Source organism: Prionailurus viverrinus, chromosome B2, assembly GCF_022837055.1.
Source record: "Prionailurus viverrinus isolate Anna chromosome B2, UM_Priviv_1.0, whole genome shotgun sequence".
Taxonomy (NCBI): domain Eukaryota; kingdom Metazoa; phylum Chordata; class Mammalia; order Carnivora; family Felidae; genus Prionailurus; species Prionailurus viverrinus.
Genome location: NC_062565.1, coordinates 17211736 through 17226447, shown reverse-complemented (window position 1 = coordinate 17226447; position 14712 = coordinate 17211736). Strand labels below are relative to the sequence as shown.

The window sequence follows — 14712 nt, the reverse complement described above, 5'->3', positions numbered from 1 at the left end:
AAAATGAGAGGACATATTTTCTGGGACACACGTGGCAACAGGAGTAACTTGTTTCGTTTGCTGAAACATGGCAGAAAATTAAAATGGATCTTCAATTAATTGGCATTGAATTATTTTCTGATTTATAAATTATCTGGTAGCAATTTTAATGTTGGTTATCTATGAGTGAAGGTAAAAGGTAGCAAATATACATATAAAAGGCATTCTGTTGTGAACACCAGAGAAATAAAAGATCATACATATAAAATAAGACTGGGTTAAAGCTGTTGCCTTTTAAGGGTAATAAAGAATTTTCCAGTATTTGGGAACGGGGGCTACATTTATATTTATTGCAGCTGGCCGAAATGGGAGTAGTCTATGGTATCTTAGTTCCTTAACATAGTTTCCTTTAAATCTACTTGAAATTAGGAAAAGAAATTTTACTTGTTTATAACAAAGTTCAGTGAAGTTGAAAATTGACGTTAAAATTTACAAATTTAAAGTAAAGGCCCAAATTTCTGAAATTCCTTGTCACATGAAAGTGGTGCTCTCTCTTCTAGCTTTTTTTTTTATGATGATGTTTTTTATTTTTATAGCATGTATTAGAAGTAATAGGACACAACGAACAACGCAATGAGAAGTTCATTGTAAGATATAAATATAGGCCAGATTTCCATTTCACCTTGGTGTCCTGAGTTACACAGACTAGGGATTCGGCTCAGTGACTGAAACAAAACAAAACAAAACAACACAATCCTAGCCAAATGTCTTCTAGCTTTTGAATGCTTCGTGTAAGCCTGGGCCTTTGAATTTCACTGCAGTTCAGCGAATCTAACCCATTCATTACCAAGGGTGTCCTTGGGAGGTTTTGGACCGGGATGGGGGACAGTCAGGAGGTGGGGGTGGGCATTAGTGATGACTTTGCAGGGTAGACCTTCTGGCTTCTAAACAGCCTTCAGTGGAACGTCCGTCCTGCAGTTCTGTCCTGTGCTCTGTCTGGTTAGGTCATGGGCATTCTTCTTGCTGTCGGGAACAGTATGGACAGTCAGTTTCTGACCTTTGATGTCTTAGGCTCTTTAGAGGGCTGGTGAGATCTTTGGGAAGAGGATGGAGAGAACTGTAGCTGTCCCAGTTATTTTGGTCTGTTTTTATTCCCAGGGATACATTCAGATTATGATGGCAAAATGGATTACTTATTAATTGGTTTGGGCCAGGTTACATACTGAGATCATGCTCACGACAGATGACTGGAACTTTCCCCCAAGGACTTTCCTGAGAATAAAGTCTTTGCTTTCTCTCATTGAAACCTAGGGTAAGCCATAAAGAAATAAACAAACACTCCCTATTGATAAACAAAGAGAAAACATGCCTCTGGAGTAAGGGGCGTGCCATGAGGCTCTTTCTAGCATTCTGTCAACTTCAATTAACAAGAAAAGCTACAGTGTTCATTACTGTTAGGTTACAAAATGGAAAGTGATTATTAACTGCTCTTAAGGGGAACTGTAATTACTGTATCACCAAATGCAGATAAGAGTATGCTGTTTCTCCTCCGCCTTCGCTTTAATGTGCTGGAGATTCCAACATATCTTCACACTGTTCTAGTTTAAAGAGTTTCCAGTGATCCACTATGCACCCAGGAACAAGAGCAGCACTTCTCTACCTAAAATACACAAGTAGACACTCTTAGGAGTGGAGTGGAGACCTTGAAAGGTCTTGACCGAGGCTTAGTTGTTAGTGACCCAGTGGTGAAGCCAGGAAACTCTGGGGCACTTAACTTTATCCTGAAGAGCAATCAGTGTCACATCTGCATTCATGAGCTCAAACAGTCCTAGAGACTCAACGAGCTTAAGTGGTCTGACTAATCAGGTGACTGGGAAGGGCTCATTCACCCTGGCTGCGGTCACCCTCGTTATTCATTTTGTGTGAGGGAGACACCGATGTCTGTATAACTGTGAACCGAGCACGTCAAGAGTATGTTCAGTTCACATCAGCATCTTTGCATTTTGTTGTCGCTGTTAACCAAGAAGGTATAATGTGTTTCTCTGCTGAATATCCCAGTTAAACTCAGGTAGTGAAATAACTGAATTTGGAGAAATCGCCAAAGTACTCCTGTGTTAACACCAACTTAAGAGCCTACCAGACTCTTACTCGAAGGGCTACTGAGGAATCCAAAGAGGGAAGTCAATGCAAGAGGGCTGCTTGAGGATTTCAGGAAAGGCTTCTGGGAGGACGACAAAGAATTAGGTAACAAATGGGGGGGGGGGGGTGAATGAGGGGTAGAAGTCATCCCAAGCCAAGGTGATGGTAGGAGGAAAGACAAGCTATTAAGAAACAGCAGTGGAGCAGTGCTCTTGGTTGACGTCATTTTAAGCGTTCAGAATCCTGGAGAGCCTGGGTGGCTTAGTTGGTGAAGCATCTGACTCTTGATTTCGGCTCAGGTCATGATCTCATGGTTGGTGGGTTTGACCCCTGCCTCAGGTTGCATGCTGACAGTAGGTAGCCTACTTGGGATTCTCTCTCTTTCTCTCTCTCTCTCCCTCTCTTTCTGCCCCTCCCGTACTAGTTCTCTAACACTCAAAAATAAATTAAGAAAAAAAAAAAAGAGTTCAAAATCCTTTGCTGAACCATTTTCCCTGCTTTAGCAGCCTTTGGCAGGGCAGAAAGTCCTACTCAGGCAGTGTGAGCCTGTCCCAGGTTGCAGAGGGATTTAGTAGCATGGCTGGATCTGGGTCATAGCAGTAAGCAGGTGCAATCTCAGCTCTTGCACTCCATGGGGGGCAAGTGTCCCCCAGAAGAGTCAACGGATGCATTCTAAGCAGTTACAAGTTTGCACCTCCAAAATAAAACAAGGGCCCCATGGCGGGGGGGGGGGGCAAATACAGAACTTCAAGAAATCAAGGTAAAACGTTTTTTTAGCTTTATCCGCTTTATTTTCACCGTCCTGTTTTTTGTCCACCCTCACTCTGGGTTGAGAAGAAAAAAGGCAGAGCCAGGACACTTTGACAGCAATGACATATGACGGTATCTAGAGCTTCATTACCGAGGAAGTTAGTTATAGGTTGTCCATTCTGGTGTTTGGATTCCTCCCCATCCTCCTCCCCTCCCTCCCCCCCATCTCACTTAACCGTTTTCTCCAGCTGTTGTTGGTAAGGAAATGATAAACACGTGCATAGCTTAAGTATGACAATATTATACAGAGTGCATTTTTGCTGCTGCTAGATAAACTAGGCTCATGTATTGTAAAACCACAATGGGCAAGACACATCCCTTCCCTGAAATCGCGTATTTCCGTCTGGCTCTCCTATTGAGATATTTCCTCCTGCACTTCTTAGGTGGCCCCACCACAGAAGGCGGTTGCCATATCAAAGGACAGTTCAGTGAAGAGCTGGCATGCAAAAATCCGGAAGACTGACTCTTTCTGTGTTCTTCTACTGGCCCTGAACCTGGGAACTCCGTCTACCCTTCTCTCTGGAAGCTGAGACAAAGGATCTCCGCAGCTCACGGATTGCTCGCTTCGTGCACGACACAAATCAGATCTAAGCACTCCGTCCACCCTCAGGTCTGTCTTCGGCCGTCACACACTGTGGCTTCTCCCTTCTGCCAAAGCCAGGTGGAAGGAAGGCGAAGCTGGTACCAGGTGTCACAGTGACATTCAGCACTGAATAGAAGATACACTCGCTTTTGAAATTTCAACGAAACAAAACGATCCTCTCCTATTTTTCGGCCTTTTTGCTCCGTGCACAATTGAACGCAAGTTGATCTGGATTGGCCTTCTTGGTTTGCCTTTCACTGCCACATTTCAGATTAAGGTTGGATGTATGAGCACGGGACAAAAAGAAGGAGAACACCATTGCCCGAGGCGTTTACTTCAAGATGGTTAACTGGGCAAGTTCCATTCTTCACTAACGGCGGAAGGCGTGTTGTTATCTCATCCCTCCCTATTTCTGGGCTGCTCGGATCCTTGCACTGGCCTGGCACCGGCCATGGCTTTCCCTGGACACTGGAGGTGGGTGACCAAGGTGCAGAGCCTGAGGAATGAGGCTGTGGAGGGGGCTCCAAGCTCGGGAGAGAAAAGCCATGCCTGGAAACTGCAGTTGAGAGCACCATTTCTGTATTTCTGGCTTCACCCTCTTGCACATTCTTCAGCGTGCGAAGGGGAGCATTGTTTATCCACGCACATATTGGACTCTTGTTCCTCTTATCTGGTCTTCGTAACTGTCTGCTCGATTTTCATTTCTCTTCCCCGTGGTTTGGTTAATTGCTTCTCTCTTGACCCTGAAGCCATGGGCTTGTTCATGCCAAAACGCTGACCCCCACAGTGATGTGCCTGGCGGATGAATAGATCTGCCACACGGTCCTCCTTGTCTCAGTTAGCGACAGATCATCAGAGGGACTGTTGGTTCTGTGCTGTGGTGGGAACAAAAGACGTCTCTGTTGCTCAGTTGTTGTCTAGCTCGGTCAAGGAAGCAGTCTCTTTGGTGTAGGCAAGGTGAAGTTTTATTGAAAGAAGTATCCAAGATTGCAATATTGTCAATTAAATAGTCATTTGATTACTTATCTGCCTTTCTTTATAAACGTGTACTTGGTGATAGATGTATTCCTGAAAAATGTGTATTTTCGAACTTTAAAAAAATTGAGGCACCTGGGTGGTTCAGTCGGTTAAGCATCTGGCTCTTGATTTCAGTTCAGGTCGTGATCTCGTGGTTTGTGAGTTCAAGCCCCACATCGGGCTCTGTGCTGGCAGTGTGGAGCCTGCTTGGGATTCTCTCTCTCTCCCCTGCCCCACTCTGTCTCTGCTCCTCCCCAACTCTCTCTCTCTCCCAAACTAAATAAATAAACTTTAAAAAAATTATTATAACTACGAGCACAGAGGTGCTCTTTAAGACTGGTTAAATGAAAAAAATTTAAGTGAATAGTCCCTCTTTAGTTTCTAAAAAAAACCCAAGTATACTAAAGGTTAAATTTGCTTAAAGCACGGACAACCTGAATCGTGACACGTGTCACGTAGCATCACCAAAGCCGAGGTGCGAATACTCCATGGCTGTGCTTATCTGTGTCTGTTTACTCAGGCTGCGTTTTACACAGCCCCTGAATGCGGTCAACCAGCCACTTCTGTCCTGCTGGCAGATATCTCCTGCCAGTGACTCAGTATGACTTTATTTATTTGAGGTTTGGAGTAAATGTTATCAGGGTTCAAATGACTCGAGGCATTGTTCGTCCGACTGGAGGCAGAATCGACGCCCCGTGACCTTTAGCACACCTACCTGTGAGTAGTTCTTAGCACATCATTCAATACAAGGTTGTTCCCTGGAAAATGACTCTGTCCATTTAGACACACTTTATCTTCATGGATGTGACTCCTATGTCTGATGAGGGAGAAGTGCTGTGCACAGGGCACACTGTGGCTTGCTCATGTTGGATGGGTTCCTGCTTCATTAGCATTTTGCCAGGGTGAGCCAAGAGAGGAGGACGACAACATTAGTGACACTTCAACATCCAAATGCGCTTTGCCTCCTTTCTAATGATGGGATTTAGCCACGGGCTCCAATTAAATCGCAAAATGCTACGGCACTTAGCGTCCTTGACAATTTTCTTGAAATGTGTTCCAAGCAAAATCCAAATGTCCCTTTGAGACTAAATTCTTTGTCTCTTCCTACGTCAAACCTGAGAACTAGGTTAGAATTGGAGTAACGATTTGTTAGGAACTTTTGAACCTACCCTAGTTTACGCATAACGTGGTCTTCCAGTTTTATGGGAGTAATGACAGAGAGTTTTATTAAAATGGGACGTGATAAAGGGGCTAAGTAATCTGGTCCTTGTCTGGGCTGCTCCATCATCTGGGAGGGTCTGTGCCGTGTGTTCCGAAGGGTGATGAAGACTGTGCCCCTGAGATCCTTCCCAGACCAGAATGGGACACCCCAACCATCAGCTCAGTCATCAACCCTCAGTGCAAATGGTGCTACACTCTGGGGTGTGATTTTGCCAAGGAAGGTGAGTGACCCCGTAGACAGTGCTTCCTGTCTCAGAATTACTCGTCGGTCCATTCCTGCTCTCCAGGAGTATGAATGCCTATGATTTCCCATTTTCCATTAGTTGGTTATTCAATCAATTCATTGATCCATAGTTCCCTGGGCCTGCTGAGCCCATAACACTGTGTTCCATGTTGGAAATGCCAAGCCGAACCCTGCATGTTCTCCAAGAGTGCACAGTCTAGCGGGATGAGGCATCTGTGTGTGCAGGCAGCAGGCACAGCCTCTTTGAGAAGTGCTGTGACAGAAATATGGACAGCGCATCAAAGCAAATAAAGCAGGTGTCAGTATGATGAACTGATGGTTGATTTGTATGCCGACCACTATGGGCTAGAGCTGAGACATTCTTCAGAATCACTCATTGCTCAGGATTGGACTTTGCCTTTCCTATGCCAGTGACACATGTGGACAGATGTGGACAGGAGGAGGGGGCTGTTCTTGGAGGAATTGGCTTTGTTATAGTGTCTACCCTGAAAAAAATGAGGACTGAAGATACAAGGCCTACACCTCATCCTACCTAAATGGGGAGTTATTTTTTAGACAATTTCTACTTTAAGGTATTTAAATCTTAAGGTATCATCTCGGAGCACCTGGGTGGCTCAGTCGGTTAAGCGTCCGACTTCAGCTCAGGTCATGATCTCACAGTTCGTGAGTTTGAACCCCGCGTCGGGATCTGTGCTGATGGCTCAGAGCCTGGAACCTGCTTCAGATTCTGCGTCTCCCTCTCTCTCTGCTCCTCCCCCACCATGCTCTGTCTCTCCCTCTCAAAAATAAAATAAACATTAAAAAAAAAGACATCATCCCAAGACATATCCTTAGGTATGGACGGATAAATTGTTAGTAACTTTGTGGATGTGTCATGGATTCAGGATGTCAAACAGTACATCCGAGGATTTGGAAGTGGGAGAAATTTTTCAGCCACCAAAGTTATGCATATGGAAACAGAGACACACGAGGAAATATAGCAAAAATCCCACCAACATCAATTGAAATGGAAATCACCTGGGTAGAAAGAGTCTTAATTAAGGGAAATGCCTGCGTTACAGATTAAGAAAAGTTTTTTTCACGTTTATTTGTTTTTGCGAGAGAGAGAGACATAGAGTGCGAGCAGGGGAGGGGCAGAGAGAGAGGGAGACACAGAATCCGAAGCAGGCTCCAGGTTCTGAGCCATCAGCACAGAGCCAGACGTGGGCCTCGAACTCACAAACCGTGATATCGTGACCTGAGGCAAAGTCAGTGACTTAACCGACTGAGCCACGCAGCTGCCCCTGCATTACAGATTTTAAAAATGAACCCAATTATTATTATTTACGTACTACTGAATTGGCATTCATCCTTTGCCAGCCTACATTATCGGGGTGGGAGCGTGTTGCACGTGTGTGTGTGCACATGCATGCACACTGTGTCCTCCCTCCTTATCTAAAATGCAAGCTCCTGCATAAGGAATACAGTCAATGATATCATAACAGCCATGCAGTGGGACGGATGATGGCCATACTCCTGGTGAACAGGTCTAGACTTGTCCAGTCACTAAGTTGTCCCCGTGAAGCTAACATAACCTTGTGCATCTGCTATGTTAAGAAAAAGTGCAGACCTTAACAAAAACATACAAATAAATAAAAATAAAATGTAAGCTCCTCGAGGGCAGGGATTCATTGAATCCCTAGGACCTATGTGTTGAGCGAGTGCCACTGTTCCTGCTGCAGCTGCTTTTGGCCACTCTGAACCCAAATCAATGGTTAAAATCCTGCCAACTCAGACCTGAGCAGGTGTCTCTTCAGTTCCATCCCCAGCTCCTTCTGAGGACATTGGCATATCATTAGGATGCTTTTGCTCACAGGCCCCTGACTACTGGGAGGAGGACAGGAAGGGTTTCATCTTCTCTCTTGCCTCAGAAGAGCCCTGTAGTAACGTCTTCCAGGCTTCTGAAGGGGAACAGAGCCGGATGATGGCTGTTATGATAGCACAGTGTGTATGTGATGGAAAGCATGAATCCGAAGGAATTTGGAATGCACATAATGGAGTAATAAGGATGAATAGTTCAATTTAATCTGGTAAAGGAGCATCTAGTCGGAGGATCTGGAAAAGGCTTGATGATGTCAATGAAGACAGGGTCACAGCAAGGTTCCCAGGGCAACCAAGTGCATGTATCAGCACAGTATGAAAAGTTGCCAGGGCACCCGGCCGTGAATCCAAAAGTTAATCATTTTCATTTGCAATCGGGTGCAGTGACAAAACATCAAGTGCAGTCACACTGCCTAGATGTTTATGGGGAAAGCCACCAGTCCCCGTGAGCACTGCCTCTCACCCCTTACACTTAGAATGGAAGTTGCCGGAAGATAGGGGCTTCTGCTTCCGCTCACATCACTCAGTACTTGACAGGTAGTGAGACTCCGAGGGTTGGGGGGGTGGTTTCGTAGGGCAAACGCAAACACAGCTGAGAAAGGGCCACTTGAGTAGAAAGTGGGAAGTTGGAAGACTGCCGTCTTTATTGGACAAAAAGTCAACATTCACAAGGGAGGGGAAAGAAGTGGTGTTTGGGGGTGGGGAAGGGATGGAAGAAGAAATTCTTTAGCTGCAAATCAGGCTCAGGAATGTGGCTCAGGGAACAGAGGGAGTGAGGGAGGAGCTGTTTCTGACACTTTCAGGCAGGGGCGGGAAAGAAGCTGAGGAGAGCAAGTGAAGTGAGGGTTCGGAGGGCAACCCTGGCAGCTCCACAGGGCTGAGGGCGGAGCAAGACCCTGCAATTCCCATCAAGCTCATGCCAGTGCTCTGATTGGACTTTCGCACACAGCCATGTTGAGCCACCCCAGTTTGGTGCTGAAGGCCTGTGGTGATGGCACCTTTCTTTCGAAACGAGTGTGGCTTGAGGGGCGACACTCTGGATTCTACAGCTGATGCATGCTGGGTAGATGCACCCCCCCTCTAGGGCAAGGAGGACTCTCTCTGGTGACTTCCCAGCTCATACAGCAATTAGTAACAGCAAATTGTGCTGGTTATTCTCTCTCGACCTCCCTGCCCATTCTGATTCATCTCCTTCCGTTTGTGCTTAGCTGTGTGCCGCAGAATGCTGACCCCGCCCCGGAGGGCCTCTTCCCTTCCACTATCTGGGGCTCAGCCAATGGAAGGCAGCGGGAGAGAGAGGTCGGGGTACTTCTTCCCTGTTCCCTCCCTGCTCCTTTGCCTCCTCTTCGGCAGTTACTCTGTGTCTCCACAGCCTTGGCTTGCACTGGATCCTGGCAACACCACTTCCTTCTCCCCTGCTGGCCTGGGCTGGTAACAGCTTCCTAGCATTGCCCTTCTCAGGGAGCTGCAACACCCTTGCTTTGTTCCCTTAGCCCCGCCCATATCTCCTTTCTCCACTTTGACTACCTGAATGCCGCGTCCGGAACTAACAGCACTAACTTTGTGAAGTGTTATTACGTGCCAGGCTCTAGGCTCAGTCCTCTGTGTGCACTAACCCCCTGAATCCTCACGACACTTTATTTTTTTTAATTTAAATCCAAGTTAGTTAACAGATAGTGTAATAATGCTGGCACTTTACTGATGAGGTTGAGGCCCGGAAAGATTAAGCCACTTACCCAAGGTTACAAGTAAATGGCACGGTCAAGGTCTGATCCTGTGCAGCTGCACATGAGACACCCAATGCTAACCCACCGATCCATTCTACCCCTTTCCCTCCTTAAATCACTTCCTCGGAGCACAGCTAAAAAGGAGAACACGAGACCCAAAGAGCTCCAAAACACATCACAGAAAGGTTCATGTACTAAAGCTTATTCATAGGAAAATCATTCGGATCATAATTCGCTCTTTTCTGCCTCATTCTAACAGGGTAGACTATTCCTGTTCCGGTGGGTCCCAGCTTTGGCCGCACAACAGACTCACCTGGGGGAGTTTTAAACTATCCCCTGGCCCAGGCCATGCCCCAGACTAACGAAATCACAACTCTGGAGATGAGACTCAGACGTGGACAATTTTTTTAAACACCCAGGGGATTTCAGCATGCTGCAAAAACGTAGCCCTCGGCAGCAAGTGCTAGAAAGCAAGGCCTATGGGTGAGCAGGCCTGGTTATATAAATAGAGTAATCGCTGACAGCTGCCTGTAGGGAGGGCAAAGAGGAGCTATGGAGGGTTTGCACAAGAACCAAAGCAGGGCGGTAGGGTGGGGGAAAGCATGATCTGGGTTCATTTAATGCCTGGGCAAAGTGATCCAAGGTCTGAGAACATCTTATTTTCTTATTATTATATTAGAGTAATTGTCCTGAGTCACTTGAAAGGCTAGAATTATTGTCAATATGCTTTGTTTATCGAAGCAAGGAAAATGTATACCGTTTAGAAAGCTTTCCACCCCTGAATATGCCAGCAGTAAGGTTATTCTTAAACAGGGTAACTACAGGTATCTGGAAGACTCACTTAAAATACAATATTTTCAATTGATCTGTAGATGCCAAGTGAAAGAGGAATCGAGGTGTGACAGCACATGTCCATCAAAATACATCCGCTGACCTTTAGCAGAGGCTAAGTTCACCTGCTCCTAATTCATGGTCCCAGCTGACATTTTCATGTGTTTGGGTCCTATCGTTGGTGATTACATACAGAGGAGGGCTCCTCAGGCCGTGGTAAGAACACAGGACGGGGCCAGTGGTTAGTCCCCTTGGAAATGGTCCTGGCACGGGGAAAATGCAGGCATCGTGTGGTTCAACGTCAGACGCGGTCTCCTAATTGTTATTGTTGGTTGTTCCTTTTGGACTGGGGTTAGGATATTCCAACAATCTGTTCCTGACGGCAGACCAAACAACTTTTATTTCTTTCTTATGTTCTCGCGGTTGGCTTTCTTGTTTATAGGCTTGCCTGCGAAGAGCGGGTGTTGGGGTGTGATACAGCTCGCATGCAGCCCCACAGCTGGTGGGGGTCCAGTGTGGCCCGTGGGCTGTGCACCGACTGAGAGAAATTCAACAAGGGCCATTCCTCTGTGAGCACAGAGCCCCTCCTCTCTCTCCCGCCTCTCCCCCCACCCCTGCAACTCTGCTGCCACCAACCCCTTCCCTCCCTGCCCTCAAAGAACCCTGGTACTGTTTTTGTATTAGCTCACCATGAAACCAAAGATTTCGGCCCAAGTGTAAGGGGAAACGTTGGGCTGTGGCCCCTCGGGAAGGTCTTACACCAGCTAAGTTTCTCATCTGTGGCACTATTGACATTTGGGGCCACGTCATTCCTTGTGGCGGTTACTGCGCTGTGCCTTGTGGGATGTTTAGTGACATGCCTGGTCTCTACCCCCTAGATGCCAGTAGCACTCCCTGAAGTTGTGACAATGGAATTGCCAGTGTCTCCCACTGAGCAAAACTGCCTCTGGTGGAGAGGCACTGTGCTAAGGAAAAGATACATGGAGACCCCAACCTTCCATCTCCAGTGGACACTGGGGTCAAGGACTAAACTAGTCTTAATGACTTTTGCCCTAACACCTGAGTATGTCTTCCATCTCAACTTTTGTCACCAGGATGAGGAATTAGGCCTGTTCTGTATAGATCCCCCACTCCCCCCCCCCCCGCCACTTTCCTGGGTTGACTGGGATATTTCTAGAAGCCAGAGTTTCCCTAGGTGAAACGAGTGGCCTCAGAGTGGCTGATCTTCCCTATGGGGCAAGCCAGATATCCTCTGTTTGTTCTTCCAGAACCTTCTCCACTCTTTTCTGTTTTGTGCCTCAGGGTCTCACCTTTGTTTTCTAGTTGGAGGGAGAAAGGGGGTGAGGAAGAGCATTTATTCCCTAGCATCCTTCATCCTTCTAGGTGGCTGTGGGTTGGCTGGCTGTGCCCCTGGACCAAAGGTCTCAGCTCTTATTGGGATGTGGGGGGGGGGGGAGGCATCTCTCATACTAGCCTGGACTGATGCACTATCCCGTGGTTTTGCTGTGTTCTGCTCTCACTCATAGCTGAGGCTGGCATCAGATCCTCTGAGTTCCTTCTAAATTAGGATAATTTGGATAGGTCCTATACTTCTCTCTGGAACCTTGTCTAATGCACAAAGTCATGAAGATTTGACATTGGAAATACATGAACTTTCCAGGTCTCTTCTACCCCCGGAGTCTATAATAGTATGGTTGCGTACGGCTATGTGCTCCCTGCTAAGATTTGTGTAGGCGTGAGTTTGTGACCCATTCTGGTTTAGTTGAAGAGGGAACTCTGCGGGGAGGCTACTGGTAAAGTTTCCTCTTAAAAAGAGACGAAAAAGGTTGTTCTCTTTATCCCACCTGTGGACGGTGTGAGAGGATGTGACATCTGGAGCTACAGCAGCCATCTTGCTGTTATGAGAATAGCAGAGTCCAAAGATGAAGGAACCTTGGTTCTTCTTTGTTTTTTAAGTTTTTATTTGCTTATTTTTGAGAGGGAGAGAGTGGAGAAGGGGCAGAGACGGAGGGAGACAGAGAATCCCGAGCAGGCCCTCCACTATCAGTACTGAGCCTGATGCGGGGCTCCAACCTGTGAACCATGAGGTCAGGACCTGAGCTGAAACCAAAACAGCCTGGCTCTTAACCAACTGAGCCACCCTGAGGCTGAAGGGATCTTGGTTCTTGATGACATCATTCAGCCAATGAATTAACCAAACTCAGAACTACTCTTCTTCCAGAATTCTATTATGCAATAAACGTTCTTATTGTTCAAGCTCATTTTACTTGAGATTTCTGGTACTTGGGGTGTACCCTGAAGTACTCCAATGCCCTGTTTTAGGTGTCCATCTCATTTAACCCACTAATAAACTGGAATCTTTTGTTTGGACCCCCCTTTTCTTGTTGGAATTCTTTTCTTTTCTAGCAACAGTCACCACCCAGGTGACGCCACTTGCTGCTGTAAATGCCATTATCATGCAGACACTCATGACTCCAACCCCATATACACAACTGCCCACTTGACCTGCCCCTGGCATAGCTAATGGACGAGCCCAACTTAACATGTCCCCAGCAAACTATTGGTACGCCCTCTTCTTCCTCAGGCTTCTGTGTCTCAGTTAATGCCATCCTCTTCTTCTCCAGGCCAAAATATTAGAGTCATCTGTTACTCTTTTCTTATTCCTTTGTTTGAAATGCTTCCCCTACATCTAATTGTTTAATGTTATGTTCCAAACACTTGTTTCTTACCTGTCCTGAGCACGTCAGCCTGAGTGAGTGCTCGAAAACAAGTCAGATCTTGTGACTCCCCTGCTCCAAACCCTGCAGTGACTTCCGTGTCCCTTAGACCACACACACTCTCCAAAGTCATCATGCTGGCCTGCAATGCCCCATATGTGTTGTGCCCTAGACCCCTCTCCAGCTAACTCTTTACTGCAACCATATGGCCTCTTTATTTTCCTCAAACACGTTGAGCAAAATGACCTTCACACTTACCACTCCCCATTCTGGAATGTTCTTCTGCCAGCTTGCCTCACATCGCCTCACTTACTTCCTTTAGGCCTTTGCTGAATTGTCACTGCCTCCGAAAGAACTTCCTTTGCCACCACCTAAATTAGCATTCTTTTTCATTCTCTGCCTCTTTGCTCTGCTTTACTTTGATTCTTGCAATTCACCACCCCTTGACGATCTATTACATATGTGTTTACTGCTTATTATCCATCTCTCTGACTTGCATAGGAACTCCGTGGGAGCAGGGATTTCGTTTTGCTCACTGCTGTGTCTTCTGCACTTAAAACAATACGTGGCTGTGGTAAGATTTGCTGGGTGAATGAATGACTCAAATGGCACCATCCCCTTAGGGTACAGCAGAGAGCTTAAGTGGAATCTTAGGTTACAGAGAAGGGAGAAGAGCAGCTAAGATTAGAACCCAAGACTTGACTCTTCTGGTTTGGGGCTTCCATGACGTCACACTGTCACCTACATGAATAAGTTCATGATCATTTTTTTTCTTCAAAGGTAATTTGCAATTTTACAGGGAACTGAGTCATCAAGACATGGGTTTCCAATTAGGCAGCTTGTGCCAGCAAACTAGAAGGGGAGATTGTGTGTGTGTGTGTGTGTGTGTGTGTGTGTGTGTACAGGGGTGGAAAGTAGTGGTGGGGGGTGACGAGAGGTGCACGGGGCCTTCCTGGGTTTTGAAATCAGATCACATCATAAAACTACCCCATAGAACCAGTCTATATGTAACCTGGACACTTCTCTGCCCTATAGCAAGGGTCAGGGGTAGAGTAGGTGTATCATCAGGAAGGAGTCAGCTTTCTAAGGATGTTGGAAGTGATGAGAGCGAATGATTTATACAATCTCTTTCAGACTTCTAGATCTCAAAATGGGTGGAAGAGAAATTAAGGAAGCTAATAGTAAAGCTAGCTGTGGGAGATTTGCCTACATGTTGAGATCCTGTGTTGGGTATGTCTGAGGCAAACTCAAATACGACATTCAAAGAGTAGAAAGGAGAGTCTGTGTTCAGTATCAGGGTCAGTTCTTTTTTTTTTTTAATTTTTTTTTTCAACGTTTATTGAGACAGAGAGAGACAGAGCATGAACGGGGGAGGGGCAGAGAGAGAGGGAGACACAGAATCGGAAACAAGGGTCAGGTCTTTTAAGAACAAACCTCCTAGAGCATCTGGGTGGCTCAGTCAGTTAAGCGTCTGATTCTTGACTTCGGCTCAGGTCATGATCTCACAGTTCATGAGTTCAAGCCCTGTGTTGGGCTTTGTGCTGACACCATGGAGTTTGCTTGGGATTCTTTCTCTCCCCCTCC

The 14712-nt window shown here is 46.4% G+C and overlaps 1 protein-coding gene and 1 long non-coding RNA gene across 3 annotated transcripts in view; one reads left to right on the top strand and one right to left on the bottom strand.

The window, feature by feature from the left end:
- The window catches only part of NEDD9 (neural precursor cell expressed, developmentally down-regulated 9), a 184968-nt gene that overhangs the window by 89900 nt on the left and 80356 nt on the right, over nt 1-14712 (bottom strand). The window lies entirely within an intron of this gene.
- Nucleotides 1-14712, top strand: part of LOC125166064 (uncharacterized) — a 43089-nt gene that overhangs the window by 4717 nt on the left and 23660 nt on the right. The window contains exon 3 of the long non-coding RNA XR_007152332.1: nt 3312-3985. This is a non-coding gene — a long non-coding RNA (uncharacterized LOC125166064). The remainder of the gene's footprint in view (nt 1-3311; nt 3986-14712) is intronic.